This window comes from Notolepis coatsorum, assembly GCF_963971535.1.
Source record: "Notolepis coatsorum genome assembly, chromosome: 12".
In the NCBI taxonomy this organism is placed as follows: Eukaryota; Metazoa; Chordata; class Actinopteri; order Aulopiformes; family Paralepididae; genus Notolepis; species Notolepis coatsorum.
In genome coordinates, this window is record NC_140176.1 from 21,173,986 (window position 1) to 21,188,218 (window position 14,233).

A 14,233-nucleotide genomic window follows, 5' to 3' on the forward strand; every position below is an offset into this window, starting at 1 on the left:
CATTTTGAAGGGACGGTTTATGGTGTCAATTGACAATGAGAATGGACAGATATCAAGATGGCGCCGCTATGCCCGGTCGCCTGTCTGTTCGCTCCGTCGAGATTGTGCTTACTTTTGTTAATATTTATAGTTTTAAGAGTTTTGTCTGTACCAACAGTAGGTGCATTTAATGTGTATGACCGTCAGTCACTTATAGACATCGGATTACGGGAAATTTACCGATTGGATTACTCCCTGAATCAGCTTTCCGAACCGCAGCAATGGCCTTTGGAAATTCTCAGAACAATGGGACCAGATCCTGAACCCAGGAACAAAGGATCCAGGCGGCGAGGGAAGAGAGCTGGGATCCGTAACAGGCTGAGATCCAGACGACACCGAACGCCACTACCCAGTATATTGCTAGCCAATGTACAATCAATTGACAATAAACTGGACGATATCCGAGCAAGGATTCAATACCAAAGAGACGTTAGAGACTGTAACGTTCTCTGCTTCACCGAGACGTGGTTGACGCCGGACGTCCCAGACCACGCCATACAACCGGCCGATCACTTCTTCATCCATCGCAAGGACAGATCAGCATTGTCCGGCAAACAACGTGGAGGAGGTATTGCCTTCATGTTTAACAACAATTGGAGCGATCCAGCTAACGTGAAGGAATTATCGAACCACTGCTGCCCAGACCTGGAATATATAACCATCAAGTGTCGTCCTTTCTTCCTCCCGAGGGAGTTAACGGCGATCATCCTGGTCGGAGTGTATACGGTCATTTAGGGTTATGGACAAGTCGGTCATTATTTTATTAAGTGGTTCCCTGTCCACTGGACCTCCAGCTGTCTCCAACATATGCCTCAATTGGCATGCTGGAACCATCTTCTGGACATTCCATAACTCACTGTGGAATTAGATATTCAACTTTATAAAATGTGTATTCATCTCCGATTGATTGATTGAAAACTTTATTAACAGATTGCAGAATGGGTACAATACAGTACGGCTCAATACACACAATTGTTAAGGGGATGCAGACCAGAGAAAGACTTTCGTCTTGTTTACATCAGGGTCCCCCATTTTCAATTCATCAGGATATGACATACAAAAAAAAGTATTTGAAATGTATTTTATTTTATTTGATACACTCGTAGTCCCTAAACAGGAGACATAAAAACTCTTTCAATATTGGGAGGGCGGTCCAGGAATTGCAGGAACGGCAGGGGTCTAATTATGATGCATATGCCTGTGTATAAGCAGTTTGTTATTAAAATGACAAAAAAAAAGTATTAAAATGACAAAAAGTATTTGAAAGTATTTTATTGGGAGGGGGGTCCAGGAACGGCAGGGGTCCACGAGGGGAAAAAAGGTTGGGAACCCCAGCCGTAGATCCTCCTTCAGGGGAAAAGAGGGAGCATTCGGACACCTTGGTGATGCCGTTTCATTGCCTCTGTGTAAATCTGCTGAAACTGGAGGAGAAAGAGGGGGGGGGGGGTTATTAACGGATATTTTTTCCCTCCATTTTCTTGCAGACTATAAATACACACTAGCACCGTCCACCACTGTACTAATAAGAATATATTGATAAACATGTCTTCCTCTCACCTGGCTGAAGCGGATACCACCGCTGAAGTGGATGAACAAGAAGGTCTTTATTTGATCAAGTTGTAACTCCTCCACTGGAGCTCCAGCGATCTCCAACATATGCCTCAGTTGGCATGCTGGAACCATCTTCTGGACATTAAATCCCTGACTGGAATTGATAATAGATATTCAACTTTATAAAATGTGTATTCATCTCCGATTGATTGATTGAAAACTTTATTAACAGATTGCAGAATGGGTACAATACAGTACGGCTCAATACACACAATTGTTAAGGGGATGCAGACCAGAGAAAGACTTTCGTCTTGTTTACATCAGGGTCCCCCATTTTCAATTCATCAGGATATGACATACAAAAAAAAGTATTTGAAATGTATTTTATTTTATTTGATACACTCGTAGTCCCTAAACAGGAGACATAAAAACTCTTTCAATATTGGGAGGGCGGTCCAGGAATTGCAGGAACGGCAGGGGTCTAATTATGATGCATATGCCTGTGTATAAGCAGTTTGTTATTAAAATGACAAAAAAAAAGTATTTTAAGGTATTTTATTAGGAATTTAACCATTTAACATTGTATCTATAGCACCTTTATTATTATTATTATTATTAGTAGTAGTAGTAATAATAATAACAACAATTATAATATAAAAGTACATTAAAAAAAGCTTCTCCATTTTCTGCATGGCTACAGTATTATTTTTTTTATCTACTTTTTTCTCCCTTTTTCTGTATTTTTCTCCCATTTCCCTTATGACCCAGATGTATAGCTTGATGAAAGGTATGAACTCCATCTTTGCATCTTCAGCAATAGTCAAATGAGGAGTGTAGTCAAATGAGGAGTGTAGTAGCCTACCATAGCAACCTTGTCTAAACCCTCACTGGTGCAACACACGTTACGAATAACACCACTAGTCAAATGATGGGTGTAGTAACATAACAACCTTGTTTGAGCCCTCACTGGTGCAACACACGTTACGAATAACACCACTAGTCAAATGATGGGTGTAGTATAACAACCTTGTCTGAGCCCTCACTGGTGCACATACGCTACCAATAACACCACTAGTCCAACAGACAGCTGGAGGGAGCACTGGACGGTCTGGACCTACAGATTAACACCAGTCTTCTACTAAACAAACCATGGACATGTTCATCTTGTAGAGTTGTCCATATAAAGCAACTCTTAAGGCACTTTAGATAACAGCAGAGGTCTCCCATGTCCATACGGGAGCAGACCGAATCATGGCACCAACGTCTCAAAGGATCTCCAAGAAAAGACAATGAAATATATTTAAATTCCCCTACATCTCCTTCTCTTTTTACAACACATACAACCTTCTCTTGGCCATTTCCTGGTTGTTAGACAAGGTAGGTAATTTAAATACTTCACTTACAAACACAATACTGTTCCCACAGCATAATATTGACGTAATTAAGAGATTTGCTGAAGAAAATACGTCTTAAATGCGTAGGTTTATAAAATAGGCAGAGATAAAGCTCGTCCGTGGTTTGACTGCCCCATGGTGGCGCAGGGTTTATTGAGTAGGACACCATCAACAAGACCTTCTGATAGCAGGGTTGATTGAGTAGGACACCATGGCTCAACAAGACCTTCTGATAGCAGGGTTGATTGAGTAGGACACCATGGCTCAACAAGACCTTCTGATAGCAGGGTTGATTGAGTTGGACACCATGGCTCAACAAGACCTTCTGATAGCATGGTTGATTGACATATGTATGGACCAAACAAACAACAAAAGCCCATGTTGATCATTGCACCCGAAATACTGTTTTGTAGTACAGTGGTACAGTGGTTAGTACACTGTTACAGTAAGTTAGTAGGCTACACTGTTACTGCTACACACATGAATGGGCCCAATTCCTTTATTCCAGTATCTGTCTGGACTTTGGATTCTCCAGACCTGTTGCTACTACTGTTGCTGCTGCTATCCCTCTCTCTGTCCCCCTTGCTGGAGGAGTGTCTGGAGGGCTGGCGGTGTTTGTCCTCGTTACAGGCTTGCTGCTGGCGCTCCTCCTGGGCGGTGTTGGCGCAGTTCTGGCGGCACGCCATTTTGTCATTGCCGAGGTCAGTGAAGGGCAGCTTGTCGGCCATGGTGCTCGCTGGACACCAGAGGTGTCTTGACTGCGACGCTGTAGCCCGGCGGGGCCAAGGGGGCGTTCCAGCTCACTCCAGCCTTTCCGCTCACTCTTCCTCCTCCTCCCCCCGGCAGCACAATGAGCTGGTCCTCAGAGAGAGGCTTGCGGTGGGAGCGCAGGCTGTCACAGATTTGGCCGATTCCCAGGTGGAGCATCTCCCACACGTTGAGCACCAGGCAGAGCAGCGACACAGCGTACATGATGAGGAGGAAGATGGTCTTCTCTGTAGGCCGTGACACGAAGCAGTCCACGCTGTGCGGGCAGGGCTTTAACAAGCACACGTACGTGGCCGGCACCGACAGGCCGTAGAGGGCATACTGCCCACACAGGAAGGCCACCTCCAGCAAGGAGCGTGCCAGGAGCTGAAGGACATAAATGCACATCAGGCCGTCCTCCTTGATACGCTGGCGGCCGTCGTGGCGCACCTTGCCACGTCCTTGTCCTCTGCCCCCCTCCCCTCCGGCGTCTCCGCCCCTCTCGCTCTCGACCTCAGCCACTTCGTAGATCATGAGGTCCTCTTCCTGGTCGTCATCGGCCTCTTCCATGCCCCTATGATGCCTCTGCGGCCGCAGGTGATGCTTCCTGGGCCTCCGTGAGGACAGATCGCCCACTCCCCGGCTGCTCCTGGGTCCATATCTTGTTGACGGCGTAGCCCAGATACATGAGGAATTGCAGGAACGGCAGGGGTCCCTGGGGGAAAAAGGTTGCCGTAGCTCATCCTCCATACAGACACTGCCTCTTCTAGTAGTAGTATTGCCAGAGCCTAAAAAGTATTTGAAATGTATTTTATTTTATTTGATACACCCGTAGTCCCTAAACAGGAGACATAAACACTCTTTCAATATTGGGAGGGCGGTCCGGGAATTGCAGGAACGGCAGGGGTCTAATTATGATGCATATGCCTGTGTATAAGCATGTCTTCCTCTCACCTGGCTGAAGCGGATACCACCAATTAGGGGTATGGACAAGTGGGTCATTATTTGATCAAGTGGTCCCCTGTTCACTGGACCTCCAGCTGTCTCCAACATATTCCTCAATTGGCATGAGGGAACCATATTCTGGACATTCCATAACCCACTGTGGAATTGATAATAGATATTAGCAAGGAGCGTGCCAGGAGCTGAAGGACATAAATGCACATCAGGCCGTCCTCCTTGATACGCTGGCGGCCGTCGTGGCGCACCTTGCCACGTCCTTGTCCTCTGCCCCCCTCCCCTCCGGCGTCTCCGCCCCTCTCGCTCTCGACCTCAGCCACTTCGTAGATCATGAGGTCCTCTTCCTGGTCGTCATCGGCCTCTTCCATGCCCCTATGATGCCTCTGCGGCCGCAGGTGATGCTTCCTGGGCCTCCGTGAGGACAGATCGCCCGCTGCCCGGCTGCTCCTGGGCCCATATCTTGTTGACGGCGTAGCCCAGATACATGAGGAATTGCAGGAACGGCAGGGGTCCCTGGGGGGAAAAAGGTTGCCGTAGCTCATCCTCCATACAGACACTGCCTCTTCTAGTAGTAGTACTGCCAGAGCCTAAAAAGTATTTGAAATGTATTTTATTTTATTTGATACACCCGTAGTCCCTAAACAGGAGACATAAACACTCTTTCAATATTGGGAGGGCGGTCCGGGAATTGCAGGAACGGCAGGGGTCTAATTATGATGCATATGCCTGTGTATAAGCATGTCTTCCTCTCACCTGGCTGAAGCGGATACCACCAATTAGGGGTATGGACAAGTGGGTCATTATTTGATCAAGTGGTCCCCTGTCCACTGGACCTCCAGCTGTCTCCAACATATTCCTCAATTGGCATGCTGGAACCATATTCTGGACATTCCATAAACCCACTGTGGAATTGATAATAGATATTAGCAAGGAGCGTGCCAGGAGCTGAAGGACATAAATGCACATCAGGCCGTCCTCCTTGATACGCTGGCGGCCGTCGTGGCGCACCTTGCCACGTCCTTGTCCTCTGCCCCCCTCCCCTCCGGTGTCTCCGCCCCTCTCGCTCTCGACCTCAGCCACTTCGTAGATCATGAGGTCCTCTTCCTGGTCGTCATCGGCCTCTTCCATGCCCCTATGATGCCTCTGCGGCCGCAGGTGATGCTTCCTGGGCCTCCGTGAGGACAGATCGCCCACTCCCCCGCTGCCCGGCTGCTCCTGGGCCCATATCTTGTTGACGGCGTAGCCCAGATACATGAGGAATTGCAGGAACGGCAGGGGTCCCTGGGGGAAAAAGGTTGCCGTAGCTCATCCTCCATACAGACACTGCCTCTTCTAGTAGTAGTACTGCCAGAGCCTTGGGTGGTACAAACGCACCACTTCTCCGCAGATCCTTTGGAACTGGAGGAAAGGGGGGGGGGGTTATTACCTGATTTCCCCCCCCCCCCATTTTCTTGCTCTGCATTAATTTTATGTATTTAAATTTTTTCTTTCTCCATTTTACTGCAGACTATAAATACACTAGCACCACCACAAAGGTGCTCTGGATAAACATGTCCTCCTCTCACCTCGTTGAAGTTGAAGATGTGGTTGTGCACATATCGGAGACCACTTGCAGTCTGGAGTTGTCGGACGTTTACTGGAATTTCAAGGTCCGCCAACATCAGCATCAGATCTGCCATTGAAGCCATCTGCCATCCTTCACGATCACGGAGGGTTGCTCTGTGGAATTGATAATAGATATTCAACTTTATAAAATGTGTATTCATCTCTGATTGATTGATTGAAAACTTTATTAACAGATTGCAGAATGGGTACAGTACAGTACAGCTCAATACACACAATTGTTAAGGGGATGCAGACCAGAGAAAGACATTCGTCTTGTTTACATCAGGGTCCCCCATTTTCAATTCATCATAATATACATGACATACAGATAGACAGTACTGCTACATCTGACAATCACCTCAGATTTAACCATTCCCCAGGAATTGCAGGAACGGCAGGGGTCCCTGGGGGAAAAAAGGTTGCCGTAACTCATCCTCCATACAGACACTGCCTCTTCTGCCTCTTCTAGTAGTAGTACTGCCCGTAGGGCTGCCTGAGCCTTTGGTAGTACAAACGCACCACTTCTCCGTGGATCCTTTGGAACTGGAGGAAAGGGGGGGGCTTATTACCTGATTTTTTTTTTCATTTTCTTGCTCTGCATTGATTATGTATTTAAATTTTTTCTTTCTCCATTTTACTGCAGACTATAAATACACTAGCACCACCACTGTACTAAGAATATATTGACTCATGGTACTAAAGGTGCTTCCTCTCACCTCCATGAAGGAGAACTTGTTCACATGTTGAGGAGCTGGAAGGACAAACAGTGCCATCGTGAGTTGGGCGCGGGTCACTGGATTTCCAATGGCTGCCAACATCTGCATCACTTCATTCCTTGACGCCATTTTCAATCTTCCAACATAACGGGTTAGTGCTGTGCGCTGATAATCGCTGCTATTATTTCCTCATGGCTTTTACAGTGAAACAGCCATATCACATATAGTGGAAACGCTTATATCTCCATGAAAACGAGTCTGATTATCCTAACACTGATAACATAGATTCCTTACCTGACATCAGATGGTATCCAAATGGTATATTCCAATTCCTGATCACCATTCAAAAAAATCGATAAGTATATTGATCCAACGTGTGTACAGTATAACCCATGGCCGCCGCGGCTCAGAGGCTCCAGAATGAACTCTGGTAACTCCGGCTGCATCAGTGGACTGGAAAATGTGGACTGGAATATTTTTTCCCCCCCCATCCATTTTCATTGAGTCCATTCCAAAAGGGTGATTTACCATCTGGGAGACGATAGGGGGCGCTTTTTTCACATCTGATCGCCGGCGGCCCCTGGATCTCCAACGGTAGGCTCGCATGATGCAATATGATTTCAGATTGCTAAAAAAAAAAAAAAAAAAATCCGAGAAAAGCCGTGACGTGGCTTTCGACGTCACAATCGTAAACCCGAGATTAGCCGTGAGTGGCGCTCAAAGTGTTAAAGCATTGAGTAAACACTCCCAACTGTACTGCCGATTCATATTGTGCACCTCGTCATTACATAGAGATGTGACACTTGATTAATTTGCTCAACACATGCTGATATGAGTGGGTAATTGAAATGTGTGTTTGTGTGTGCACGTGCTTGTTTATGAATGTGTGTTATGTTGTATTGTATGGCATTTAACCTGTTAACGCTCGGGGCCCCTTGCCTTCGTCTGTCGTCTTCGCGCTGTATTTTTGCAGATCAACCTACAATCAATCATTAGGTGGCTTCTTCGTTCCGAAGGTTGCCTATCACTCTCCAACCCATTCTGTCCCCACTTCTTCTCTCCAACTCCGTGACTCCGCCTCTCACTCCACTCCAATCACAGACGTCGTCTACCCAGCCTCTTCTTGGTCTTCCACTTCCTCTCTTTCCATCCACCTTCCCCATCACCACCTTCTTGAACATCTCCCCGCTGGATCCTCTCAGAACATGCCCGCACAACTCCATCTTTCTCTTTTTCAACCTCTCCAGCAGCTGTCCTCCTTGCATATCCGCTCTTCTCAGTACCTCCTCATTCTTGATCTTATCCTTCCATGTTATCTTCAGCATCTTCCTCAGTGTCCACATTTCAAAAGAGTCTATCATCCTCTTTGCCTCTTCATTCAGCGTCCATGCTTCTGCTCCGTATGAAAAGACTGACATAACATACGTTTCCAAAATCCTGGTCTTCGTTTTCCAACTTATGTTTCTTCTCAATAATTCTTTATGGTTCCAGAATGCGCCCTTTGCAATTCCGGTTCTTCTCTTAATGTCCATGTTTGCTCTTCCACCTTCACTGATCCAGCTTCCAAGGTACATGTACTCCTTCACTTGTTCAAGTTTTTCTCCATCCACCTGTATTTTACAAACAGTTCCTGGTGTTTTTTCAATGATCATTACTTTAGTTTTCTTTGTGTTTAGCGACATTCCATAGTTTTTGCATTCGACATTCAGCTTATTCATCATGTCCTGTAGATCTTCTTGACGGTTACAGACTATAGCAGTGTCATCCGCGTATCTTATATTGGTGATGTTCTCTTCGCCAAGTTTTACTCCTTTCCCTCCTCTCAGACCTTTTTTCATCAGTGATTCACTGTACATATTAAAGAGTACAGGGGACAAGATGCATCCTTGTCTTACACCCTTCTCCACCGGGAAGTCTCTTGATTTCTCCTTTCCTATTCTAACATTAGCCTTCTGCCTCCAGTATAAGTTGGCAATTATTCTTCGGTCAGAAACTGGTATTTTGAATTCTTCCATTGTTCTCATCAATGTTGTATGTTCAACTCTGTCGAAGGCCTTCGTGAAATCGATGAAGCAAATATACAGCTACACATCGTTAGAAAGCTAAAATGTCCGCCGTTCGATTGACACCCTACTCAACCTATTACGTGCTTCCAATCTCGGGTTACAAGTCCGAACAACCAACAAGTGCCGGTTCCGGACAAGTGACCACGTCCGGTTTCGGCTGGCCCTGAATGGACCAGTCACCTCTGACGGAAAATGATTGACCAGTTTTGTAGCCAATGAAATTATGGAGCTAACGGTACCTTACATGAGGGCTGGTTCCTATGGTAAGGGGACAGAAGAAGATGGGGAAGTTGTTTGTTTTGAGAATTCCTCACTCGCCCGTCCAAATTAATTGAGTGGTCGGCGATTTTCGACAAATTATTACTGATTACATTACAAAAACATCTGTAAAACATGAATTCTCCGCCAGATTGTTATGAACTTTGGACCTGTACTACATACTGTAAGACTTCAGGCTATGGAACCGTTATGTTTTCCAGACCCAAGCTTTCAGCTGGAACTCTTTTGCAGGCATCTGTTTGCAAGTAAACAAAGATGTGAGTAAACAAAACTTTTATTTCAGTGTGTTCAAACCTCTGTAACTATTACATTAGCACTCAGAGTGATTCTTCTGTTGTGTAAGAAAGTGCAGAATGTTTCCTTTCAAAAGAGACCAGACTCATGCATGTGCTATAAGTGGTTCAAGAATAAATTGCAAATGACTTTGGGTATGCAATCGTCAGGTGTTTTATGCAAAATGTGCCGGATGCATAAGGGGTTAAACACTATCACGTTGAGATCACAAATGAATATGTCTGAAGATGTGCATTTGAGTCTGGGCTGGCATGCTCTTCCATCTGTGTGTGTGTGTGTGTGTGTGATCATGTGCGCTCTGATTTCATTAATCAGTGTCCGTTGTCTACCTGCGTAAGTGTGTATGTGTATGAAAAGGCGTGTGTGCCTACATATTTGAAGTTACGTTTGTGTGTCCGTCTGTCTTTAAGTGTACTATGTGTCTTAGAGTGTGTGTGTGTGTGTGTGTATGCTGCGTAAGTCTAATTCACATCCATCAGTCTAATTACACATCAATCCAGCTAATTCTTCACTATCATTAACCTTGGCAATCTCCCCTAAGAACACAGCCATCTGGTAATTCCTTCTACACTTGCCATTTGAGTACATGATACTGGCAAACTCCAACATACCAACACACACACACTCATGCACAAACCTTCTAACGCACGAGTAAACATCAACACATAAATACCCTAAAACATACATAATATTATTGCATGCACCGTGTCGAGCACTGAATTCATGAATAAACATCATCAAACATGCACACACAAAAACATACACTCTCTCACACATGCATGAAGCACACTCTCACAGACATATACCACACACACACACACACACAAACTTAGACCACATGCACACACACACACACACACACACACACTTCCCAGAGCACCACCACACTCTCTCTCTCTCTCTCTCTCTCTCTCTCTCTCTCTCTCTCTCTCTCTCTCTCTCTCTCTCTCTCTCTCTCTCTCAGGCCTCCAGTGCAGAGATAAAATGTAGGGCTACACACGTCTACCTCAGTTAATGAAGCCGCACTACCCAGACCTTGTTACTCCATTATGATTAGTCTATGATAGACGCCCCCCCCCCCCCCCCCTCCCCTACCTAACATTTGTCATTTGCATGCGTCAATGCGTCTCCCTCATTATCGCACATCAATCAATACTGGTCACGAAGCACTGTTTAATTGGGAGAGGGATTGATGAAACACAAAACATATTTCTTTAATCTTCTTCTAGTCAGAAATGATAGACTACACAGCGATTAATGGCTGATTTCGAGGCACCAGGCTGTTGTACGATCAACAGGTGAGCCGAGAGAATTAGCGTTGGGGGTGAGGGATTTAGATCTGTGCGATGACAACAAGGAGGTGCTGATGAGATTTCCTTAACACTTTCTGTGCCACGCTGTTTGGTTAATTTACCTTTAGAATGCCGGCCTTTCTAGTCGTTTCCTTGGTCGCTGCACTATGTTTGCGAAGCTGTGTTTGTGTTCTGTATTATAGCTGTAGAGACACGGTGTGGCCCATTTCGACAAACATTACTTGTAGTCCAGCATGGGAATAATAGTTTTAACTCAAATCTATGATCGCTTTTGCCGAGCATGCTTTTCGTCCGTTGAAACGCAGAACTGTGATCATTAGAAAAACACGTTTCAGATTAGGTCAAATAGACATAGAATGTAGCTTACCTTAGCCAGAAGGTATTCCAAAAGAATAATTCCAAGTGATCGCATCGCCATCGCGATTACCAGTGTATATGTCTATACACGTTTCGATGGTCAAATAGCTCATGCAACGGAATCCAGAGGCGAGGACTGTGAATTTCTGTCCAGGGAGGAGTGGCCACTCGCGAGGAGAAACTGAAAGTGAATCTGGCCATCAGACCAGAGCCCCATGCAGTTCAGACACGGGACGATACTGCCACCTGGTGATGGTTGATCAGAATACAGTTCAAAATTGTCGGGACGTGCCTAAATGATGCAGATCGCTCTGGGCAACCGTGTAGAGCAGGGATCAAAGTAAAAAGATCAAACGTTTTTGGCACTCAACGGTTCGGGCCCAGAAACGTAAAAAGCTGTGATTGGCACCCAATGTGTTAAAGGGGACATATTATGGAAGACTGGCTTCTCCTAGTCTTTGTATGGATTTGGCAGTCTGAACCGTTTACATGTCACTGTCCATTGGCCACATGGTTTACATAAACCTTGGCCGTTTCCTCCACAATTGCTTTATTCTTGAGACATTGTGTTTGTTTACATGTTGTCCATATTCATTAAACGTCACAGAATGTACCTGAAAATGTCTGTCAACGTTAGCTTAAAACTCAAGTGTAATTTTCTTTTTTCAAGCGTAAAATCCGGCTCAGTGGCTCCCTTGGCTCTGTTGTGATTGATAGCTGAGGGCAGAACCAAAGTATAATGGAGGTCAACGATTGGCTGAAAGTTACACCTCAGACGTGTGTGAATTTGTAATCAGGAAGAGGAAATTGGACTTGCACTCTGCTGGAAAGAAGCTGTACGAAGGAAACATATAAATCATGCGTTGCAGAGGTTCAAGGCTGTGGTAGTTATACACCAACACGAAAAAGAGAGCAAATACATTTTCACAAGCTTCCTAGGCTTGCCAGTTCGCTCAGACCCCGTCCAGAACTCCGATCACGGGACTCTGTAAGTAGTGTGAATTTGAATGGCTTCTATTAATGTGTACAGTAATTTCAGATCAAATAGATGATGTAGTGACTTTCAAAAGGGTGAATTACCTACCTAGCAACCTAGAGTGTTTTTACTCACTGTTTCAACATGAATGGCAGGCATTTCAAAATGTAGGCTGAGATCTACTAAAGAATACACTGTATACACCTATGTACATTCGTTGAAGATAGGGGCAATCTGCTAATGGCGAGAAGTCAAAATTAAACTGGTGCAAGGGGCGGCTACGTGGCGTAGTGGGCAAGGCACTCGCCACGAAATGCTGGAGACGCTGGGCTCGTCAGTTCGAGCCCAGCGCTCCACATTTGCTTTCAGTTTAGCTGGTCGTCCGTACTAATACACATTGGCCGTATTAGGGGGTGGGAAACTGATGGGTGGGGATCGGGCGTTGTGGACAGCGACTCCTACAGGTCGGTTGGTGCGCCTGCGCAGTAGAATCAGGAAGTGTCGGGGGCAGCGTGAGCCTCCCACGCATTACTCCTCGCCACTGAGAGATCGAGCTGCGCAGGTGAAAAGATGCGACTGCTGTTACCTCAAGTACCGGAGGGGACTTGTGCTATGTATGACTTAGTCCACATTGCAGCCGGCTTGTGGGAGGCAAGAAACAGCGTCCGTGACAGGGGAGGGTGGAATTGGATGATACGAAATTGGGATGGGAGAAAAATATAGAAAATGGGAGAAAAAGTGGATAAAAAAAAAAAATTAAACTGGTGCAGTCCTTTAACACATTGACCGCCAGCACCAGGGGGCGCTGATACCCCATTCATCGCCAGGTCTTTATTCAATGGATATAGTTTTAGACTGTGACATTTGTGAGTGCTTAAAATATATCTTATATTATATCTATGGGTCTAATAACACCGTCGGGTCTCAGTGAGTTGCTTCTAGTCAACATGCCCGAGACAGATTGTTTTTTCATCTGTACATTTCTGTTTTATACCGTTTTGAATTGAGTATGGTTTGGGTGTTTTTCAGTAATTCCAGGAAAAAGGCGAGAAAAGGCGTTTTACTGTAATCCAGTCATCACGTTGTAATTTTTCGGCTGATTATCTAATCATCCTGAAATCAACGCTAGATTATCATTAGTATGTCTCCTGTTCTAAACTCCGTGTCGGTCAATTATTTTGCGACAATGACCTCGTAGCTATACATTATCCCTTACATAGTGGGTGATTGAGAAGATGGGTATGTGTGATTGTTGAACTTAGATTTTTAATATATTTGTATATTGTATTGAGATGTATTGTTGTGCTTTAAGTGAACATATATGCCTTGAAACATGATTGAGTAGATGGGTATGTGTGATTGGTGAACTTAGATATTTTATTATATAATATTTTGATGTGTTATTGAGGTGTATTGTATTGTTTTATTGTATTGTATTAATTGTATTGTATTGTATTGATTTGTGTGGACCCCAGTAATAGTAGCCTATGCCTGTGGCAATGGCTAATGGGGATCCGGATAAATTAAACTAAACTACTTACTTTTTTTCTGATCCAGATGCATAAGTCCACTTCTTCATGTTGCTCAGTTGCTGGTTTATACTTCGGTCCTAATGTTGGCGCAAAGTTTAATTTAGCCTACACTGACAGTAATGTTACTGAGTGACTGTGTATAGTGTGTACAGTTCACTCACTCAAAACAGTCAGTGACAGACACTCGTGATTGTCAGCAGGTCTTCTCTGATTGGATGTCAAGTTTGTCAACACAATGTAACACGGCGTGAAAGCCAATCAATCAAGTGCGCTAAGCCTCACTACCAGCCTTTTTGAAACTCAAATAGCCTATTTTGATTGGATTATTAGATTCTAATGCCTGGCCCGTGCAGCTAAAATGCAGTGAATGATTGACAGCTGGCCATCAATGTGTTATGGGATCA

General features: G+C 45.0%; 1 pseudogene across 1 annotated transcript; it reads right to left on the reverse strand.

The window, feature by feature from the left end:
* Positions 1-1,388: 1,388 nt before the first annotated feature.
* LOC311237798 (gap junction gamma-1 protein-like) lies at positions 1,389-5,059 on the reverse strand (annotated as a pseudogene). Its single transcript has 4 exons — positions 4,896-5,059; positions 3,522-4,446; positions 1,597-1,744; positions 1,389-1,460 (listed from the first exon to the last, which is right to left on the reverse strand). The product of its transcript is annotated as a gap junction gamma-1 protein-like (transcript).
* Between the last annotated feature and the right edge of the window lie 9,174 nt (positions 5,060-14,233).